Here is an 18492-nt window from a genome sequence, read left to right as displayed (position 1 = left end):
CCACCCTCGTGGGCCCCTCATGGCTCCCTTGTCCGACTTCTTTCGCCTATATATACTCATATACCCTGAAAACATCTGAGAGCGCCATCAAACCCTATTTCCACCGCCGCAACCTTTAGTACCCGTGAGATCCCATCTTGGGGCCTTTTCCGGCGCTCCGCCGGAGGGGGAATCAATCACGGAGGGCTTCTACATCAACACCATAGCCTCTGTGATGATGTGTGAGTAGTTTACTCCAGACCTTCGGGTCCATAGTTATTAGCTAGATGGCTTCTTCTGTCTCTTTGGATCTCAATACAAAGTTATCCTCGATCTTCTTGGAGATCTATTCGATGTAATTCTTTTTGCAGTGTGTTTGTCGAGATCCGATGAATTGTGGGTTTATGATCAAGATTATCTATGAACAATATTTGAATTTCCTCTGAATACTTTTATGTATGATTTGTTATCTTTGCAAGTCTCTTCGAATTATTAGTTTGGTTTGGCCTACTAGATTGATCTTTCTTGCAATGGGAGATGTGGTTAGCTTTGGGTTCAATCTTGCGGTGTCCTTTCCCAATGATAGCATGGGCAGCAAGGCACGTATTGTATTGTTGCCATCGAGGATAAAAAGATGGGGTTTATATCATATTGCTTGAGTTTATCCCTCTACATCATGTCATCTTGCCTAATGCATGAAGATCATGCCTAGATATTCTCAGAACTGTGCACTTTTCTATCAATTGCTCGACAGTAATTTGTTCACCCACCGTAATACTTATGCTATCTTGAGAGAAGCCACTAGTGAAACCTATGGCCCCCAGGTCTATTTGCCATCATATAAGTTTCCGATCTATTTTATTTTGCAATCTTTACTTTCCAATCTATATCATAAAAATACCAAAAATATTTATCTTATTATCTCTATCAGATCTCACTTTTGCAAGTGGCCGTGAAGGGATTGACAACCCCTTTATCGCGTTGGTTGCAAGATTCTTATTTGTTTGTGCAGGAACGAGGGATTTGAGTGTAGTCTCCTACTGGATTGATACCTTGGTTCTCAAAAACTGAGGGAAATACTTATGCTACTTTGCTGCATCACCCTTTTCTCTTCAAGGGAAAACCAACACATGCTCAAGAGGTAGCAATAGTGATTGAAGAACTCGTTCAATGACACTATCATCAGGAAGATTAACTCCCAGTTGAGTCAAGTGGTTGTGGTACCCAGACATTCTGAGTATGTGTTCACTGACAGAACTATTCCCCTCCATTTTACAGCTATAGAACTTATTGGAGACTTCATATCTCTCAATTCGGGCACTTTCTTGAAATATTAACCTCAACTTCTGGAACATCTCATATGCTCCATGACATTCCAAATGTCGTTCAAGTCTCAGTTCTAAGCCATAAAGCATGGCACACCGAACTATCGAGTAGTCATCAACACGCGTCTGCGAGGCATTCACAATGTCTGCAGTTGCGGGCACGGGTGGTACACCTAACGGTGCTTCCATGATGTAATTCTTCTATGCAGCAATGAGGATAATCCTCAAGTTACGGACCCAGTCTGTGTAGTTGCTGCCATCATCTTTGAACTTAGCTTTCTCTAGGAACACATTAAAATTCAAAGGAACGGTAGCACGGGCCATTGATCTACAACAACATAGACATGCAAAATACTATCAGGTACTAAGTTCATGATAAATTAAAGTTTAATTAATCATATTACTTAAGAACTCCCACTTAGATAGACATCCCTCTAATCATCTAAGTGATCATGTGATCCAAATCAACTAAACCATGTCCGATCATCACGTGAGATGGAGTAGTTTTCAATAGTGAACATCACTATGTTGATCATATCTACTATATGATCCACGCTTGACCTTTCGGTCTCAGTGTTCCGAGGCCATATCTACATATGCTAGGCTCGTCAAGTTTAACCTGAGTATTCTGCATGTGCAAAACTGGCTTGCACCCGTTGTATGTGAACGTAGAGCTTATCACACCCGATCATCATGTGGTGTCTCGGCACGACGAACTGTAGCAACAGTGCATACTCATGGAGAACACTTGTACCTTGAAATTTAGTAAGGGATCATCTTATAATGCTACCGACGTACTAAGCAAAATAAGATGCATAAAGGATAAACATCACATGCAATCAAAATATGTGACATGATATGGCCATCATCATCTTGTGTTCATGATCTCCATCACCGAAGCATCACCATGATCTCCAACGTCACCGGTGCGACACCTTGATATCCATCGTAGCATCGTTGTTGTCTCGCCATCTATTGTTACTACGACTATCGCTACCGCTTAGTGATAAAGTAAAACGATTACATGGCGATTGCATTGCATACAATAAAGCGACAACCATATGGCTCCTGCTAGTTGACGATAACTTTGTTACAAAACATGGTCATCTCATACAACAAATTATATCACATCATGCTTGACCAAATCACATCACATCAAGCCCTGCAAAAACAAGTTAAACGTCCTCTACTTTGTTGTTGCAAGTTTTATGTGGCTGCTACAGGCTTCTAGCAAGAACCATTCTTACCTACGCATCAAAACCACAACGACTTTTCGTCAAGTGTGCTGTTTTAACCTTCAACAAGGATCAGGCGTAGCCACACTCGATTCAACTACAGTTGGAGAAACAAACACTCACCAGCAACCTATGTGCAAAGCACGTCAGTAGAACCAGTCTAACGTAAGCGTACGTGTAATGTCGGTCTGAGCCGCTTCATCCAACAATACCGCCAAATCAAAGTATGACATGCTGGTAAGCAGTATGACTATTACCGCCCACAACTCTTTATGTTCTACTTGTGCTTATAACATCTACGCATAGACCTGGCTCTGATGCCACTGTTGGGGAATGCGGTAATTTCAAAAAAATATCCTACGATCACGGAAGATCTATCTATGTGATGCATAGCAACGAGAGGGGGAGTGTATCTTCATACCCTTGAAGATTGCAAAGTGGAAGCGTTTATCAACGCGGTTGATGTAGTCGTACACCTTCACGATCCATCCCGATCAAGTACCGAATGTATGACACCTCCGCGTTCAGCACACGTTCAGCTTGATGACATCCTCGCCTTCTTGATCCAGCAAGAGGGATGAAGTAGTAGATGAGTTCCGGCAGCATGACGGCGTGTTGACGGTGTTGGTGAAGAACAATCTCCGCAGGACTTCACCTAAGCACCACAGAAACTATGACGAAGGATAAACTAGAGGGGACGGGGTTTCTGGCACACGGCTTGGTGTTTCTTGATGTGTCTTGGGTGCTAGCCCCGCCCCTCTATTTATATGTTGAGCCTTGGGGTCGAAACTTGGAGAAAAAGCCTCCACAAAGTCGGTTTCACCCGAAAGGCAAGAGTCCTTCTCGGACTCCAGGGCCAGACGCCAGGGTTCCCCGTGTCTGGCCCCTGGACTCTGCAAAACTTCCTTTTGCGCTTTCCAAAAACCTTGTGGGCTTTCCCCTTTGGCCCAAATAAAGTGTTCTCGCACCTAAACATTTCGGGAAACATCCGGAACCCCTTCCAGTGAATTTCGGAACCCTTCCGGAGACTAAACACTATTATCCCATATATGAATTTTTATCTTTGGACCATTTCGAAGTTCCTCGTCATGTCCGTGATCACATCCGGGACTCCGAACAACATTCGGTCACCAACATACATAACTCATATAATACTATATCGTCAATGAACGTTAAGGGTGCCGACCCTACGGGTTCGAGAACTATGTAGACATGACCGAGACACCTCTCCGGTCAATAACCAATAGCGGAACCTGGATGCCCATATTGGCTCTTACATATTCTATGAAGATCTTTATCGATCGAACCGCATAACAACATACGTTGTTCCCTTTGTCATCGGTATGTTACTTGCCCGAGATTTGATCGTCGGTATCATCATACCTAGTTCAATCTCGTTACCGAAAAGTCCCTTTACTCGTTCCGTAATACTTCATCCCGCAACTAAGTCATTAGTCACAATGATTGCAAGGCTTATAGTGATGAGTATTACCGAGAGGGCCCAGAGATACCTCTCCGAAACACAGAGTGACAAATCCTAATCTTGGTCTATGCCACCCAACAAACACCTTCCAAGACACCTGTAGAGCACCTTTATAATCACCCTTTTACATTGTGAAGTTTGGTAGCACACAAAGTGTTGCTCCGGTATTCGGGAGTTGCATAATCTCATAGTCTGAGGAACTTGTATAAGTCATGAAGAAAGCAGTAGCAATGAAACTAACATGATCATAATGCTATGCTAACGGATGGGTCATATCCATCACATCATTCTCCTAATGATGTTATCCCATTCATCAAATGACAACACACGTATATGGTTAGGAAACATAACCATCTTTGATTAACGAGCTAGTCAAGTAGAGGCATACTAGGGACTATATGTTTTGTCTATGTATTCACACATGTACTAAGTTTCCAGTTAATACAATTCTAGCATGAATAATAAACATTTATCATGAAATAAGGAAATAAATAATAACTTTATTATTGCCTCTAGAGCATATTTCCTTCAGTTTCTGGGACTGGCACACTGACAGCTTGGGGTTCTATGTTGACTGATGGGGGTAGGACAGATACAACTGCAGATGCCTCACTTCCTCTTGTTGTTGGCACAATGGTGGTTTCACTTTCCTTAATTGCTGATGTACTATGTGCAGTTGATGTTGTAGTCGGCCTATTTGGACACAAAGTTGGCTCACTTGAAGCTGGAGTTGCTACAGAAGCTGTTGGGGTTGCCGACTTCCTACACGACATACTAACAACTTTCTCTTGACTGTTTGATGCAATCTTAACAGCATGGCTTGGTACCTTTGTTCCCATTTGTGCAAACTTCGTGTCCTTGGCAAAAGACATTGTTTTGTTACTTTTTTTACGAGGGAGTTTGCATGTTGTAGAGGTGCACTTGGCATCTACATGCGCAGAGGTTGGCTCCTGTAGAACAACGCTTGCCTCCTTGGGCTCTGGAGTAGGCACCTCCTTTCCCTTTGATTTACTCCTGTTCTTCAAATTTTTCTCTCCCATACAAGAAATCTTATCTTTTGGTTGATCCAACACCAAGTTCTTGCTAAGTGTCATGAGCTTCTTGCGCTTTGGGACAGTGGGTGTGCGCGGCGGAGATCCTGCCATCCTCTTGCTACCACCTGATGATGAACCATCTTCAAATACAACACCTTCCTTCATTATCTTGTCAAGCATGGCTTTTGAGTCAATCCAGTCCAAACCCTTTCCTGCCTCTTCCATTTCTTCCTAAGTGCTTTGTAGTCCGTTGTTTATTATTTTTTGAAAGGAATTATCCTTCTCTTTCATGTCAATCATTGCATGAGCTTCCAGCAAGGGGATTTCAAATATGTTGGTGGATGTTGGCTCTGATCTACATAAGTCAAAAAGTGAGAAACTTTCCTCTGGCACAACTGCCTTGGTTCCAACTGATTTCGGATCTTCACCCTTGCGACGAATGTCCTTTCGGATGAAAAACTGTAGAGTTACACTATTATCAATTGAGCTGCTGCTGCTGCTGTTTCCTCCATCTCCAGAAGTGTTTGCCCTCCTTGAACTACTGTCACCGCCTCCCATGCCATCATCATCGTCATCATCCTTCCCACTGTCACTGCCTCCATCAAAAGCCCCCCTGTCATCATCGTGTGTCTCCTTGCTGTCGTCATCACTGTCCCCATCCTTTCCTTGCTCATCTCCATCAACCTTCTCGACATCCTCACCTTCCCCCTTGCCTGTTCCATCTCCTTCCTCTTCCTCTTCCACATCATCATTACCAGATTCTTCTTTGTCTTCATTGTTGTCAGCATCATCGTCACTGTCATCATCACCATCATCGTTGTCACTGTCATCATCACGTTCTTCATCATTCCTTCCCTCTTGATCCTCATCTTATTCTTCGGATTTGTCACTTTCGTCAGAATCATTTCCAACTCCCAGGTCAACATCTTCTTCCTCTGACTCACTTTCCTCCAGAAATTCATCTTCTTCACTTCCCTCCACCTCTTCTGTTTGCTTGGCAGCAGTTTGACGCTTCCGTCGCCTAGTGTGTGAGCTTTGAGCCTTTGTTTGATCACTTGAAGGACCCTTGAGAGGAGACAAATCTGGTTCCTCTTCATCAAGCTTGGCAAAACCTTCGATGAAGTTGCCAAGATTGTCTAATATTCCTTTACATAGATCATGAACCATACTTGCTAACTTGAACTTCTTCTGCATAACATTGGAAAAAACAAAAAATAAAATTTAAAAAGGAAAAATGGGGATAATGCAAGTATATCTATTTGCAACTGCAAACCTAAGTTTGGTGCAAGTATATCAAAGTAGTGTGCAACTGAGATAATGAAAGTTTGCAACTGAAATGGGGGTAAGTTTGCATGAAGTAAAAAAAACATAATCTGTAACCGAGAGTTGTGAAATATGTGTAAGTGAAATCATAAGTTTGATTCAAGTAGAAAAAAAGGTGATTGCTGCAACTAAAGTGTAAGTTTGGTGCAGGTAAACAAAAGCTATGTTGCAACTGACATAATAACTCTGTGCAACTCATGCATGCATTGGGCGCGGAAAAATAAACAACAAAGCCGGATTAGTACAACTAACACATAAGAATAAAAAAAAAACCATGAGTTTTGTTCACGTACAAAAAAAGTGGGTCAGCAAAAAGGATAACTCACGTGGGGATTGTAACTCATTGGAACCTTTGATGCCACAAACACTTATGCGTGAAGCAATCCTCCGAAGAGTGTTGAATCCTCTTTGCTTCTATACTGCTCCTTGAGCTGTTCAGAAAAAGAAAGATCATTTAACAACAATAACAAAGTTATTGTGTGGATCTATAAAGAAAAAAGCGCACATCCGAGAAACTACCACATGCCCTAGAAGCAAAAAAAGTAACTAAAATTACTATATGAAGTCCCAATGTAAAGTGGTACTGTAAGACAGAATATGAAACAAAGCATGTGTGCAACTATCATAAGTCTGTGTGCCAACTATCAACATAGACTTGTGCAACTACCTACAAATATGTGAGCAACTACCACATGCCCTCAGAAGCAAAAAAAACTCACTAAAATTACTATGTGAAGTCCAAATGAAAGTGGTATGTAGCAGGAAATATGAGACAAGCATGTGTGCAACTGTCTTAAGTCTGTGTGCCAACTATCAATATATACTTGTGCAACTACTTACAGATATGTGAAAAATGTGCAATTATAGACTTTGGGTAGAATGTCCAACTCACTTAAAGTTTCCCAAAGACGCCAGGAAAAATCAAGTCCTTTTTCATTATCTTGTTGATTAGAATCTTATCACAGGCATTGGCTCGAACCTCGCAGTGGCTTACTCGCACATCAACTTCAAGTGCATCAATGTAGAGAACCTGTACACGCACCATCCCCAAGAGAACATATGAGAACATTGGTGATAAAGCACAAAAACATGTAGAAAAGTATGTCTAACCAATAAAAAACTTAGTTAGAGCTCACCATCAAATGATACAAGCAGCAACAGACCATTTGCTTGTCCTCACCCATGTTGCGGAATGCTTCATTTATGTGGTCAGCAACAAATAAGCTCATATTGCTCTTCAACAAAACATCGGGTTCTACCACATCACCGTAGCAACGTGGGCTCAGAGAAAGACTAGTGGTAGGTAAAAGGTACTGAAAGCAATTGCAAGCCAGCCAATGAGGAACTTGTTATCAGTTGTACTCTTCATAGCTTTCACCGTCTTGCTGAATTCGGTAACTGTGGGGTGTTTGGGTGGCTCGGTGTGGTTGAATGATACGTCTCGATCGTATCTACTTTTCCAAACACTTTTTCCCTTGTTTTGGACTCTAACTTGCATGATTTGAATGAAACTAACTCGGACTGACGCTGTTTTCAACAGAACTGCCATGGTGTTATTTTTGTGCAGAAACAAAAGTTCTTGGAATGACCTGAAAATCCATGGAGATTATTTTTGGAAAATATAAAAAATACTGGCGGGAGAATCAAGGCCAGGGGCCCCACACCCTGTCCACGAGGGTGGGGGGCGCGCCCCCTCCCCCTGGGCGCGCCCCCTGCCTCGTGGGCCCCCTGGATGTCCACGACCTCAACTCCAACTCTATATATTTGCATTCGCGGAGAAAAAAAATCAGAGAGAAAGTTTCATCACGTTTTATGATACGGAGCCGCCGACAAGCTCTAATCTCTCTCGGGAGGGCTGATCTGGAGTCCATTCGGGGCTCCGGAGAGGCGGGTTTGTCACCGTTGTCATCATCAACCATCCTCCATCACCAATTTCATGATGCTCACCGCCGTGTGTGAGTAATTCCATCGTAGGCTTGGTGGACGATGATGGGTTGGATGAGATTTACCATTAATCAAGTTAGTTTTGTTAGGGTTTGATCCCTAGTATCCACTATGTTCTGAGATTGATGTTGCTATGACTTTGCTATGCTTAATGCTTGTCACTAGGGCCCGAGTGCCATGATTTCAGATCTGAACCTATTATGTTTTCATGAATATATGTGAGTTCTTGATCCTATCTTGCAAGTCTATAGTCACCTATTATGTGTAATGATCCGACAACCCCGAAGTGACAATAATCAGGATACTTCTCGGTGATGACCGTAGTTTGAGGAGTTCATGTATTCACTATGTGTCAATGCTTTGGTCCAGTACTCTATTAAAAGGAGGCCTTCATATCCCTTAGTTTCCATTAGGACCCCGCTGCCACGGGAGGGTAGGACAAAAGATGTCATGCAAGTTCTTTTCCATAAGCACGTATGACTATATTCGGAATACAGGCCTACATTACATTGATGAATTGGAGCTAGTTCTGTGTCACCCTATGTTATAACTATTACATGAGGAATCGCATCCGACATAATTATCCATCACTGATCCAATGCCTATGAGCTTTTCACATATTGTGCTTTGCTTATTTACTTTACCGTTGCTACTGTTACAATTACTACAAAACTGTTATCCTTACTTTTGCTACTGTTACCGTTACTTCCATACTACTTTGCTACTAAATACTTTGCTGCAGATACTAAGTTATATAGGTGTGGTTGAATTGACAACTCAACTGCTAATACTTGAGAATATTCTTTGTCTCCCCTTGTGTCGAATCAATAAATTTGGGTTCAATACTCTACCCTCGAAAACTGTTGCGGTCCCCTATACTTGTGGGTTATCAAGACTATGTTTTGGCGTTGTTTCCGGGGAGCATAGCTCTATTCTTTGAGTCACTTGGGATCTATATATGATGATCACTATGAGGAACTTGAAAGATGAAAGAACTAAGATTTTTCCCTCAACTACGAGGGGAGATAAGGAATTGCCATCTAGCTCCGCACTAGATTCTCCTTCCATTTTGAGTAAGCTTGCGACACCTAAACCTGCTACTGCTATGAATTCTGATATGTCGCATGTTATTGATGATGCCACTTCTGCTATGCATGATACTTACGATGAAACTACTTCTGTGCTTGATACTACTTTGCCATTCGGTGAATTCCTAGATGAACAACTTGCTAGGGTTAGAGAGGATGAAATTATTGAAGATAGTGATGATGAAGGTTCTCCCCCTAAGTATGAATTGCCTGTTGTTCCAGAGGGTTATGTTATGGATGAAGAAACTGCTAGAGATTTTCTTGCTTGCAATGATAGATCTGATCTTAAGAAGTTATTAGCTAAACTTAAACAGAAATCTCTGAATGCTAGAATGAAATATGACCCTGCTTTTGCTACTTCACCTATCTTTGTTACTGATAAGGATTATGAATTCTCTGTCGATCCTGAGATAATTACTTTGGTTGAATCTGATCCTTTTTATGGCTATGAATCTGAAACTGTTGTGGCACATCTTACTAAGTTAAATGATATAGCCACCCTGTTCACTAATGATGAGAAATCTCGCTATTATTATATCCTTAAGATATTTCCATTCTCATTAAAGGGTGATGCTAAAACTTGGTTTAATTCTCTTGATCCTGGTTGTGTGCGTAGTCCCCAGGATATGATTTATTACTTCTCTACTAAATATTTCCCTGCTCATAAGAAACAAGCTGCCTTGCGGGAAACATATAATTTTGTGCAAATTGAAGAAGAGAGTCTCCCACAAGCTTGGGGGAGGCTTCTCCGATTACTTAATGCTTTGCCTGATCATCCTCTTAAGAAAAATGAAATACTTGATATCTTTTATAATGGACTAATCGATGCTTCCAAGGACCACTTGGATAGTTGTGCTGGTTGTGTTTTCAGGGAAAGAACGGTCGACCAAGCTGAATTGTTATTGAATAATATGTTGACTAATGAAAATAATTTGACTCTTCCTGAGCCAATTCCCGAGCCAATTCCTGAGCCAATTGAGCCAACTCCTGAGCCTATTCCTAACCAACCCCGAAGAAAAGGGGAGTTCTATTTCTTAGTCTTGAAGATATGCAAGATGCAAAGAAATCTATGAAAGAAAAAGGTATTAAAGCTGAAGATCTTAAGAATTTACCTCCTATTGAAGAAATACATGGTCTTAATATACCGTATGTCGAAGAAACACATGGTCTTGATAACCCGACACATGTAGTAAAGGTAAATTCTCTCTATAGATATGATAAAGTTGAAATTCCGTCTACTAAGCTTCCTAGCCAATGTTTAGATGAATTTGATGATTTTATGGCTAGACAAGAAAGTTTTAATGCTTATGTTGGTAGAGAACTAAAGAGCAATGTTTACATGATTGGACGCTTGAGTGATTATATGGCTAGAGTTAAAGGTGAACTTAAACTCATTAGTAAATATGCTTCTATGGTTACCACTCAAGCAAAACAAGTACTTAAAGCTCAAAGTGATTTGCTCGATGAATTAAATAATAAACATGACTTTGCTGTTAGAGTGGCTACTAGAACGGGTAGAATGACTCAGGAACCTTTGTATCCTGAAGGCCACCCTAAGAGAATTGAGCAAGATTCTCAGAGAAATAATTTAGATGCACCTAGTCCTTCTAAAAAGAAGAAAAATAAAAATGATAGGACTTTGCATGCTTCTAGTGAACCTGTTATAGACACACCTGAGAATCCCAATGATATTTCTATTTCTGATGCTGAAACACAATCTGGTGATGAACATGAACCTAGTGATAATGTTAATGATAATGTTCACGTTGATGCTCAGCCTAGCAATAATAATGATGTAGAGATTGAACCTGTTGTTGATCTTGATAACCCACAATCAAAGAATCAACATTATGATAAGAGAGACTTTGTTGCTAGGAAGCACGGTAACGAAAGAGAACCATGGGTTCAGAAACCCATGCCGTTTCCTCCTAATCCATCCAAGAAAAAGGATGATGAGGATTTTGAGCGCTTTGCTGAAATGATTAAACCTATCTTCTTACGTATGCGCTTAACTGATATGCTTAAAGTAAACCCTTATGCTAAATACATGAAGGATATCATTACAAATAAAAGAAAGATATCGGAAGCTAAAATTTTCACCATGCTTGCTAATTACACTTTTAAAGGTGGAATACCAAAGAAACTTGGAGATCCAGGAGTGCCAACTATACCATGCTCCATTGAAAGAAACTATGTTAAAACTGCTTTATGTGATCTTGGAGCCGGTGTTAGTGTTATGCCTCTCTTTATATCGTAGACTTGAATTGAATAAGTTGACACCTACTGAAATATCTTTGCAAATGGCTGATAAATCAACTGCTATACTTGTCGGTATTTGTGAGGATGTGCCTGTTGTGGTTGCAAATGTCCCTATCTTAACGGACTTTGTTATTCTTGATATTCCCGAGGACGATAGTATGTCGATTATCCTTGGTAGACCCTTTTTGAATATTGCAGGGGTTGTTATTGATTGCAACAAAGGCAATGTCACTTTTCATGTTAATGGTAATGAGCATACTGTACACTTTCCGAGGAAACAACCTCAAGTTCATTGCATCAATTCTATTGGAAAAGTTCCAACTATCATTATTGGAGGTTTTGAATTTCCTCTTCCCACTGTCATGAATTTTTTTTTGATATTCTTATTATTGGGGATGTTCATATCCCCATTGAGGTAACCTAGTGTTATTCGAAATTTCTCCGGTTCTATGTTATTCTGAATGAGTTTGTTAACAAGACTTGATCAACCTTGTTAGTGGATTCCTTTTGATGATCATGAGATGGATGAAACTAGAAGGCACAACCTTCTATACCCTCTTTGTATTTTCTATTATTTAGAATAAATAAAGCAAAATTAGTATTATCTGTCTGTTTTCTGAATTATCCATGCAATAAAAAATATCCTGGAAATAAAAGTTCTCCAAATGCCATGCAAATTTAGTGTGATTTTTTCTGCAATATTTGAGAATATTTGGCACTGAGAACACATCAAGGGGAGCTGGCACCTCGCCACGAGAGTCCAGGGCACGCCCCCTGCCTCGTGGGCCCATGGTGGCCCCCTCCACTTATTCCTGCACCCACACACTTCATATTTTCCCCAAAAAAATCCCCATCCAGCTCATTTTGCTGCGATTTTTGATCTCCTTGCTCAAAGCTCCATTCACAAAACAGCTTTGGGAGATTGTTCCTTGGTATGTGACTCCTCCAATGGTCCAATTAGTTTTTGTTCTAGTACTTTATTCATTGCGAATTTTTGCTGCCTAGGTGACCCTATTCTTGAGCTTGCATGTCAAATATATGAGGTCCCAAGTAATTCCAATGCATGATATAGGCTCTAGGCACTTGTGGGAGTAGTTGTTATCAATCTTGTTTAGTTTGATTCACTTTTATTTGGAGTTACTAAAAATTTCAAAAAAAAATCAAAGGAAGAAATATGTCTAGGAAAATGTACCAAGGTGGTTCTTCAAGAAAGCAAGCACCCAGGCGTGCAATGCATGAGCAAGACGATGAACCACCAAGGGAAGCTGACGTGTGGCCTTGTGAATGGTCGTCAGAAGAGTTTATGGTCAATGCAGGCATCAAGGATGAATTTGATGCATATGTGCATAATGCCGATCTTGAGGACTTCATGCAAGATAACTGTCCTCAGTACTACTATTTGACTGATTCATTCGTGAGAAGGTTTAAATTTTCATCTTCACGTAATTCCCAAAGTGTCCTGTTTGATATTTATGATCAATCATATACCATGGACCTAGAAGATTTTACTACTGCTTGCAAACTCCCGCAGTGGGGTAGTGTTAATGAACCCCGTAAATCTGAATATAAAGACTTTCTTGCTAGTATCACTGTGGGAGAATCTAGAGATATAGCACAAGCTACCATAGGGAGCATTCATTTTCCTGCTATACATTATTTTGCTCTCTTCATTGGTAGATGCATTAATGGTAAAGATGAAGCATGTCACATGTGTGTCCCTGATCTTTGTGTTCTCAAGAGTGTTGTATTAGGTAATAAAGATTACAACTTGGGGGCAATTATTGCACGTAGGTTGCATAATAATGGTTTGTCAGGAGATTTGTTTGGAGGGATTTATGCGACCCGTGTTGCTAATTATCTTGGTATACCTCCACGTAAGGGTGATAGGGAGTTGCCTCCCGCTTATTTAGATTATAATGCTATGGTTAGTCATCATTTTCTTGAGAGGAATGAACAATTCCTCCAGTATCGACTAATCTTTGACAGACGTCGCGCTGTCCATGTTACCTCTCCCTGCTCCTGCCCTTTTTGATTATCAGGCGAAAAGAAGATATGTTGTAACCAGGGAGGAGGCAACCGAGTACGAGAGGAGGACGGAGGTAGCTCGCCGCCATGCCACAGCTCAGGAGGCATGGCTGCTACATCTCAGTACGACCCCAGTTACAACTTCAGACATCAGTCAGGCTATCCATGGCCATAGACCAACTTAGGCCAAAAGCCTAAGCTTGGGGGAGTACGTATTTCTCATCGACATTACATTCATGTTCACATACTGATTCTAGTTGTCGGTGCTCATACTTCTTCATTGAATTATCCATGCTAGTTTAATTTCCTTTTTCTAGCTTTCTTCTTGTGTGTTTGATAAACCTTAAGAAAAACCAAAAAAATTAGTTAGTTTCTATGCTTGTAGTAGTAATTAAAATGAAAACCCAAAAATATTTCTCGTTCTTCTTTTGCTTGTTGGGAGCTTTCCTGTGTAAATAATTTTATTTCTTTTTCTTTTCCTTTGGGGGTCGAGAGAAGAAGACCACAATGAAAATGTTTAGTGGCTCTTATATGCATGATTGTTGATTTAACCAAGAGCCCATATTACCTTGTCTTCTCCCTTGAATTGAATGCTTGTAGATTCCAGCTTAGTCCAATGCACGTGCACTATTATTATTATTCACACCGTTCAGTTGTGCAAGTGAAAGGCAATAATGACGATATATGATGGACTGATTGAGATGAGATAAGCTGGTATGAACTCGACCTCTCTTGTTTTTGTAAATATGATGAGTTTATCGTTCCTGATTCAGCCTATTATGAATAAACATGTTTGCAATGAGAATTAGAGATTATAATTACTTATGCCATGCTTAATTAGCTAGGAGCTTATAATGGTTTACCTTGCGTGCCAACATGCTATTAAAATGGTTGTGATGTGGTATGATAGGGTGGTATCCTCCTTTGAATGATTCGAGTGACTTGACTTGGCACATGTTCACGCATGTAGTTTAAAACAAATCAACATAGCCTTCATGATATTTATGTTCATGGTGGATTATATCCTACTCATGCTTGCACTTGGTGTTGATTAATTTTAATGCATGTTCATGATTGTTGTTGCTCTCTTAGTTGGTCGCTTCCTAGTCTTTTGCTAGCCTTCACCTGTACCAAGCGGGAATACTGCTTGTGCATCCAAACTCCATAAACCCCAAAGTTATTCCATATGAGTCCACCATACCTTCCCATATGCGGTATTTACCTGCCGTTCCAAGTAAATTTGTATGTGCCAAACTCCAAACCTTCACATGAAATTCTGTTTTGTATGCTCGCGCAGCTCATGTATCAACTAGGGATGTCTGTATCTTCCATGCTAGGTGGGTTATTCTCAAGGGGAGTGGACTCCGCTCCTCATTCACGAGAAAATGGCTGGTAACCAGGATGCCTAGTCCCACGATCAAAAAGATCAAATCAAATCAAAATAATTTAAACAAAACTCCCCCAGGATTGTTGATAGTTGGAGGCACCCGTTGTTTCGGGCAAGCCATGGATTGATGCTTGTTGGTGGTGGGGGAGTATAAACTTTACCATTCTGTTTGGGAACCGCCTATAATGTGTGTAGCATGGAAGATATCAAGATCTCATAGTTGTTGCGTTGACAGTGAAACTATACCGCTCAAAATGTTATTCATCTCTATTTCAAAATCGAGCTCTGGCACCACTACAAATCCCTGCTTCTCTCTGCGAAGGGCCTATCTATTTACTTTTATGTTGAGTCATCACCCACTTATTAAAAAGCACCCGCTGGAGAGCACCGCTGTCATTTGCATGCATTACTATTAGTTTATATTGGGTATGACTTGGCTGGATATCTTTTACCATGAATTACAATGTTTAGTCAGTCCTTGATCTTTAAAGGTGCTCTGCAGTTATGTTTTGCGGTCTCAGAAAGGGCTAGCGAGATACCATGTTGTCATATTATATTATGATTGTTTTGAGAAAGTGTTGTCATCCGAGTTTTATTATTATTGATCGCTAGTTGATTTGATATGAGTAAACATGAGACCTAAGTGTTATTGTGAATATGGTTAGTTCATAATCTTTGCTGAAAACTTGAATGCTGGCTTTACATATTTACAACAACAAGAGCAAACAGAGTTTGTAAAAGTTTTTCTTTATCACTTTTAGTTTATCAATTGAATTGCTTGAGGACAAGCAAAGGTTTAAGCTTGGGGGAGTTGATACGTCTCCGTCGTATCTACTTTTCCAAACACTTTTGCCCTTGTTTTGGACTCTAACTTGCATGATTTGAATGACTAACCCGGATTGATGCTGTTTTCAGCAGAACTCCCATGGTGTTATTTTTGTGCAGAAACAAAAGTTCTCGGAATGACCTGAAAATCCACGGAGATTATTTTTGGAAAATACAAAAAATACTGGCGAAAGAATCAAGGCCAGGAGGCCACACCCTGTCGACGAGGGTGGGGGGCGCGCCCCCTCCCCCTGGGCGCCCCCTTGCCTCGTGGGCCCCCTGGATGTCCACCAACCTCAACTCCAACTCTATATATTTGCTTTTGCGGAGAAAAAAAATCAGAGAGAAAGTTTCATCACGTTTTACGATACGGAGCCACCGCCAAGCCCTAATCTCTCTCGGGAGGGCTGATCTGGAGTCCATTCGGGGCTCCGGAGAGGGGGACTCGTCACCGTTGTCATCATCAACCATCCTCCATCACCAATTTCATGATGCTCACTGTCGTGTGTGAGTAATTCCATCATAGGCTTGCTGGACGGTGATGGGTTGGATGAGATTTACAATGTAACCAAGTTAGTTTTGTTAGGGTTTGATCCCTAGTATCCACTATGTTCTCAGATTGATGTTGCTATGACTTTGCTATGCTTAATGCTTGTCACTAGGGACCGAGTGCCATGATTTCAGATCTGAACCTATTATGTTTTCATGAATATATGTGAGTTCTTGATCCTATCTTGCAAGTCTATAGTCACCTATTATGTGTTATGATCCGACAACCCCGAAGCGACAATAATCGGGATACTTCTCGGTGATGACCGTAGTTTGAGGAGTTCATGTATTCACTATGTGTCAATGCTTTGGTCCAGTACTCTATTAAAAGGAGGCCTTAATATCCCTTAGTTTCCATTAGGACCCCGCTGCCACGGGAGGGTAGGACAAAAGATGTCATGCAAGTTCTTTTCCATAAGCACGTATGACTATATTTGGAATACATGCCTACATTACATTGATGAATTGGAGCTAGTTATGTGTCACCCTATGTTATAACTATTACATGAGGAATCGCATCCGACATAATTATCCATCACTGATCCAATGCCTACGAGCTTTTCACATATTGTGCTTTGCTTATTTACTTTACCGTTGCTACTGTTACAATTACTACAAAATTGCTATCGTTACTTTTGCTACTGTTATCGTTACTATCATACTACTTTGCTACTAAATACTTTGCTGCAGATACTAAGTTATCCAGGTGTGGTTGAATTGACACTCAACTGCTAATACTTGAGAATATTCTTTGGCCCCCCTTGTGTCGAATCAATAAATTTGGGTTGAATACTCTACCCTCGAAAGTTGTTGCGATCCCCTATACTTGTGGGTTATCATTGAACATCTGATTGAAAGCCTTCACAGCCTCCTTTTCAACAATGTATTTCAGTCGCGGCCCTCTGTTGGGTAAACCAAGTTCCTGTGCATACTAGCAGCACCTACTGGAATAGTTCCCCTTCCTGGGAATACCAAAGCTGAAGTGCCTGGTGTCGGTGTCAAAACTTGCGGATCTCGGATAGGGGGTCCTGAATTGCGCGTCTAAGATCGATGGTAACAGGAGACAGGGGACGCGATGTTTACCCAGGTTCGGGCCCTCTCTATGGAGGTAATAGCCTACTTCCTGCTTGATTGATCTTGATGAATATGAGTATTACAAGAGTTGATCTACCACGAGATCGTAATGGCTAAAACCCTAAAATTTTAGCCTATATGATTATGATCCTGTCCTATGGACTAAACCCTCTGGTTTATATAGACACCGCAGGGGACTAGGGTTATACAAAGTCGGTTACAGAGAAAGGAATCTACATATCCGAATCACCAAGATTGCCATCCACGCAAAGGAGAGTCCCATCCGGACACGGGAAGAAGTCTTCTGTCCTATATCTTCATAGCCCAACAGTCCAGCCCATGTTAATAGCCCGGCCGTTCGAGGACCCCTTAATCACGGACTCCCTCAATAGCCCCTGAACCAGGCTTCAATGACGAGGTGTCCAGCGCGCAGATTGTCTTCAACATTGCAAGGCGGGTTCCTTCTCCGAATACTCCACAATAGTCTTCGGACATGGAAAACATGTCTGGCTCTGCAAAATGATTACCACACACAACCATACAGAGTATAATATTTCATGAGTCCAATCCGTTGATAACTTTTCGTAGCGTGACATCATGTCACCGCCCGACCATTATTCAAACCGTTTTTAGCATGCCGCTTCATATTTCGAGATGCGGTTTCATTGGCACGTCTTGTCAAAGCAGAGATCGTGTCCCCTTATTACGGGATTCTCATCAATACGGGTGTTGGTAACCCAACCGTTCCGTTGGCATGGTTCCTCGAGAATAGGCATGTTTTAGGGCCTAGGAGGGACGTTTGATATCCATTGCCTTTATAAAGGAGCAGAGACTCGTCCTTCTTGTTGGAAATATGCCCTAGAGGCAATAATAAAAGGATTATTATTATATTTTGTTGTTCATGATAATTGTCTTTTATTCATGCTATAATTGTATTATCCGGAAATCGTAATACACGTGTG

General features: G+C 41.1%; 1 pseudogene; it reads right to left on the bottom strand.

Annotated features, from left to right (window-relative positions):
• Positions 1 to 5287: 5287 nt before the first annotated feature.
• Positions 5288 to 18492, bottom strand: part of LOC119279637 — a 109379-nt pseudogene continuing 96174 nt past the window's right edge.

This window comes from Triticum dicoccoides, chromosome 3B (assembly GCF_002162155.2).
Source record: "Triticum dicoccoides isolate Atlit2015 ecotype Zavitan chromosome 3B, WEW_v2.0, whole genome shotgun sequence".
NCBI classification, from domain to species: domain Eukaryota; kingdom Viridiplantae; phylum Streptophyta; class Magnoliopsida; order Poales; family Poaceae; genus Triticum; species Triticum dicoccoides.
Note: the sequence above shows the minus strand (reverse complement) of the source record. Positions and strands in the feature narration are given on the sequence as shown.